Source organism: Mustela nigripes, chromosome 5 (assembly GCF_022355385.1).
Source record: "Mustela nigripes isolate SB6536 chromosome 5, MUSNIG.SB6536, whole genome shotgun sequence".
Classification (NCBI taxonomy): domain Eukaryota; kingdom Metazoa; phylum Chordata; class Mammalia; order Carnivora; family Mustelidae; genus Mustela; species Mustela nigripes.
The window spans coordinates 36,128,598-36,134,527 of record NC_081561.1 but is presented as its reverse complement, the minus strand read 5'-3'; positions in this window follow the sequence as shown (position 1 = coordinate 36,134,527).

Sequence of the window (5,930 nt, the reverse complement as noted above, 5' to 3'; positions counted from 1 at the left end):
GAACTCAAAAGTGACAAAACAATCTCATTGTATTACAAATATATGAAAGAGCTTCACAGAAAGAGAAGGCAGGAAGGGGAAAGGTGTTTTACTTGTGTTGCCAAAATAGTTTTCCATGAGGGTATGTGTTAACAATTTTGATACTCTATAGATGTACCCTGGAATTGAACAATTAAGTGAATGGATGGTGGGATGCTGGAACTAGGTTTCTCACAGTTAGAATGGGATGTGACATATAAACAGAAGAAGGCTAGAACGATCCATTTGGTAATGAATCAGAGTTAGAAACATTAGTATGAATTTATTTTTAGTTTAATATACTTCTAAATTATTACATATGGAAATATTTATAGGTATATACACACTGGTTAATATATACACATATTTCCTTGTGCTGCCAGCTGAGAAGGCCTAGAAATAACACCACCTCAGTAACAACAATCACACCTAGCACCCATATTTTGATTTCTAGTATATTGTCCAATAAAAGGATAGAGCACTCCATGAAGAAATAACTGATTCTTGGACTGGGATAGGGAATATACAACATGATCTTGTAATATCAGAATGTTAGGAAACCTAAAAAAAAAAGTTCACAATGATGATGGGTTAGTGAGTGTCCTTCCAAAATTCATATTCATACAGAACTTAAGAATGTGACCTTATTTGGAAATAGTGTTTGCTGTTCTGAAAATACTTAAGATGAGGTCATTCTATAATAGGTTGGGCTCTAAGTCCAATGACTGGTGTCCTTATAAGAAAAAGACAAGGCATCCAGAGACACAGAGAGGAAAATGCTATTGAAAACAGAGACAAAAATGGTAGTGATGTGTCTATAAGCTAAGGAATGCCAAGGATTGTCAGCAAGCACCAGAAGCTGGAAAACACAGGAGGATTCTTCCCTTCAGTATTCAAAGGGATCATGGCCATGCTAATACCTAAATTTCAGACCTTTGGCTTCCAGACTGTGGGAGAATACAATTCTGTTATTTTAAACTACCAACTTTTTGGTACTTTGTTATAACAGCTCTAGAAAACTAACACAGGAAGTATGTGAAATAGGTACAGACAACTGAAAGAGGTCAAATGCAGGAAAATGGCCAAAGCAGGAAAAAAATTAAACAACAAAACAAAATAGTATTGGATTTTAACCCAAAATATAAAATACATACCCATAAGTTCATTCTGATATAAATTACTAACTGAATAAGTAAATATATGGAGAAAAGAGGTAAATCTTCCACGAAGAATTCCAAATAATTTACTTTACTTTTAAGGGCCTGGGCCAGAATTCACAATCCTTAAATGTGGGTTATGCATAGTTTTTTATTTTGAAGAAGAGGGGGATTATAACTTCATAATGGGAAAAACAGATAAGCATTAATCTCAGCCAAGCAATTAAGTACAGTATCAACAATAATAATAAGTCATGTAGGTGGTATGTGCCTTTGGTATGATGTGGTGAAAATGGTATTTTCCCTCTGTAATCTTCCTCCTCAGAACACATAAATTTGGCCTAATCATGACAAAACATGAGACAAATCCAACTGTGGGACATTCTACAAAATACCTGATCAATACTCTTCAAATCTTTTAAGGTTATTAAAAACAAGAGAATTCTGAGAAATAGTCACAATCAAGAGGAGCTTATGAAACCATAATGACTAAATGTAATGTGTTATCAAAACTTATTAATAAAAGCTCTTTTATCTGAAAAATGTATTTATTTTTACTTTATTTTAAAAAGATATTTCTGCTGGATATAGAAATATATGTTGACCAGTTTTTCTTACAGACATTAACAAAGTCTCATTTTCTTCCAGATTGTATTATTTTTGAGAGGTCTGTTGTTATTTGAACCTCTCACTGTGTTATTAATTCTGGATGCTTTTAAAAAAATACTTATAATTCTTTTGGTTTTTTAAAAATTGAGATATAATTAATACCACATTATATTAGTCTCTAGTATACAACATGATTTGATATTTGTATATTTTGCAAAATGATTACCATAATAAGTCTAGGTAACATACACTACCTTACATAGTTAATAATTTTTTTTGGTGATGAGAACTATTAAGGTCTGGGATACCTGGTGGCTTGGTAGGTTAAGTGTCTGCCTTCAGCTCAGGTCATGATCTCAGGGTCCTCGGATCAAGTCCGGCATTGGGTTCCTTGCTCAGTGGGTAGCCTGCTTCTCTTTCTGCCTGCTGCTTCCTCCTGCTTGTGCTCTCACACTCTGTCTTTCTGGAAATAAATAAATAAAATCTTAAAAAAAGAGAGCTATTGAGATTTATCCTCTTAGCAACTTGCAGGTATGCAATGCAGTAATAGTTAACTGTAGTCAACCTGTGGAACATTGCATCCTCATGACATTTGTTTTATACCAGAAGTTTGTAACTTTTTATCTCCTCCACACATTTCATCCCCTAACCCCACCTAGCAATCACCAATCTGTTAAGTCTGTTCTCTGTATCTATAAGCTCATTTTTGTTCATTTTTAAATTCTACATATAAGTAAGTTCATACAATATTTGGGTTTTTTTGTTTTCATCTGACTTGTTTCACTTAGTATAATACCTTCAAGCTTATCATGTTTTTGCATATAGCAAAAATGCTTTTTTATGGCTAAATAATATTCCATTGTATATACATACCACAACTTCTTTATCCACTTACCCTTCAGTGGACTTCTAAGTTACTTCCATGTCTTGATTATTAAAATAATTCCACAGTGAATGTAAAAGTGCATACATCTTTTTGAGTCCATGTTTTTGGTTTTTTTTTTTCTTTTTTGTTAAGTTTTTATTTTAATTCCAGTACAGTTAACATACAGTCTTATTTTAGTTTTAGGTATATGATATAGTGATTCAGCAGTTCCATACATCACCCAGTGCTCATCACAAGTATACTCCTTAATACCCATCACCTATTTCAGCCATCCCCCCACCCACCTCCTATCTGGTAACCATCAGTTTGTTCTCTGTAGTTAAGAGTCTATTCCTTGGTTTGTCTCTCTTTATATTTGTTTGGTTTCTTATATTCCACATATGAGTTAAATCATATGATATTTATCTTTTGGACTGACTTACTTCACTTAGCATTATATTCTCTAATCATGGCATTGCAAGTGGCAAGATTTCATTCTTTTTCATGGCTGAATAATATTCCATTTTGTGTATATATACCACATCTTATTTATCCATTCATCTAAACATGAACACTTGGGCTGCTTCCATAATTTGGCTATTGTAAATAATGCTATAAATATATGGGTGCATGTATCCTTTCAAATTCATGTTTTGTATTTTGGGGGCAAATACCCAATAATTTGATTCCTGGATCATTGGATAGTCCTATTTTTAACTTTTTGAGGAGCCTCCATCTTGTTTTCCAGAGTAGCTGTACCATTTTGTATTCTCACCAACAGTCCAAGAGGGTTCCTTTTCCTTCACATCCTTGCCAATACTCATTGTTTCTTGTGTTTTTGATTTTAGCCCTTCTGACTGGTGTGAGGAAATACCTCATTGTCCTTTTGACTTGCATTTCCCTGATCATTAGTGATGTTGAGCATCTCTTCATGTGTCAGTTGGCCATCTGTATGTCTTCTTTGGAGAAATGCCTGTTCATGTCTTCCGCACTATTTTAATTGGATTATTGGTTTTAGGGTGTTTAATTGTATAAGCTGCTCATATATTTTGGATACTAACTCTTATGATCTTTTAATAGCAATAGCATTTGACAGTGTGCAACATCCATTCAAGATAAAAACTCTCAACAAAGTAGGTTTAGAGAGAACATACCTCAACATAATAAAGGCCATGTATGAAAACCCACAGCAAATAAGACAAGGATGTTCACTTACACCACTTTTATTCAGCTTGGTACTGGAAGTCCTAGCCTCAGCAATAAGATAACAAAAAGAAATAAAGGGCATCCAAATAGCAAGGAAGAATTAAGACTTTCACTATTTGCAGATGACTTCTATATAATACTATATATACAGAAACCCTAAAGACTCCACCAAAAAACTGCTAGAACTGATAAGTGAATTCACTTGTCTCAGAATACAAAATCAACATACAGAAATTTGTTGCATTTCTATATACTAAAAATGAAGCAGCATAAAGAGAAACTAAGAAAACACTCCCATTTACAACTGCACTGAAAATAATAAGACACCTAGGAATAAACTTAACCAAAGAGGTAAAAGATCTATACTCTGGAAACTATAAGACATTGATGAAAGAAAATGAAGAAGACACAAAGAAATGGAAAGACGTTCCTTGCTCATGGATTGAAAGAACACATATTGTTAAAATGTCAATACTACCCAAAGCAATCTACAGATTTAATGCAATACCTATCAAAACACCAAGAGCGTTTTTCACAGAACCAGAACAAACAATCCTAAAATTTTTTATGGAACCGCAAAAGACCCAAAATAGCCAAAGAAATCCTGAAAAAGAAAAACATAACTGAGGTATCAGAATTTCAGGCTTCAAGGTACACTACAAAGTTGTAGTAATTGAAACAGTATGTTACTGGCACCAAAACAGACACATAGATCAATAGAGCAGAATAGAAAACCCAGAAGTAAACCCACTTAATATTTGACAAAGAAGGCAAAAATATGCAATGGGAAAAAGACAGTCAACAAATGGTGCTGGGGAGAGTGGACAAAGGTACATGCAGAACGAAATTGGACTACTTTAATACACCATACACAAAAATAAATTCAAACTGTATTAAAGACCTAAATATGAGACCTCTTGAAACCGTAAAATCCTGGAAAAGAGCACAGGCAGTCATTTCTCTGACATCGGCCATAGCAACATTTTTCTAGATATGTCTCCTAAAGCAAGGGAAATAAAAGCAAAAACAAACTATCGAGACTACATCAAAATTAAAAAGCTTTAGGGCACTTGGGTGGCTCAGTCAGCTAAGCAACTGCTTTCCGCTTAGGTCATGGTCTCAGGGTCCTGGGATCAAGCCCCTCATGGAGCCCCATGTCAGGCTCCCTGCTCAGCAGGGAGTCTGCTTCTTTCTCTCCATCTGCCCCCTCCCTGCTTGTGCTCTCTCTCTCTCTCATAAAAACTTAAAAAAAAAAAAAGAATAAATAAAAGCTTCTGCACAGTGAAGTGTAGTTAACAAAACCTAAAGGCAACCTACTGATTGGGAGAAGATATTTGCAAATGACATATTTGATAAAGGGTTAATATCTGGTTGCTTTTAAGATTTTCTTTTTAACCTTTGATTTTTAGTAATGTTGCACTGATATGTTTAGGTATCATTTTCTTTGCTTAGGAGTCACTGGGCTTTTAGATCTGAAACTTTGTATTTTCCAGCAAATACCGGACATTTTTAGTCATTTTTTTCAAATAATTTTTTTGGCTTTATTATCTCCCTGTTTTTGGGGACTCTAACTGTACCTACATTAACACTACATGAAATTGTTCTATAGATCATTTTCCCCTGTAATTTTATCTGTTTTTATGATTATCACTTATATTGCTCTAACTTCAAGTTTACTAACCCTCACTTCTGCCATCTCCAATTTTTTGTTAAGCTTGTCAGTGAAAATATTTTTTTCTTCAGATACTGAATTTTTCAGTTAATGAATTTCCATTTGGTTATTTTTCCTTTATTTGTTAGTTTCCACATCTCTGGAGTTTCTCTGTTCATTCATTATGACTATTTTTCTTTCAGCTCTTGAATGTGTTTATTATAACTTTTTAAAAATCCACATCTACTTATTCAAACATCTGCATCATATTGGAGTCTGTTTATTTTTTTTTAAGATTTTATTTATTTATTTGACAGAGAGAGATCACAAGTAGGCAGAGAGGCAGGCAGAGAGAGAGAGGGGAAAGCAGGCTCCCTGCTAAGCAGAGAGCCCAATATGGGACTCTGTACCAGGACCCTGAGAT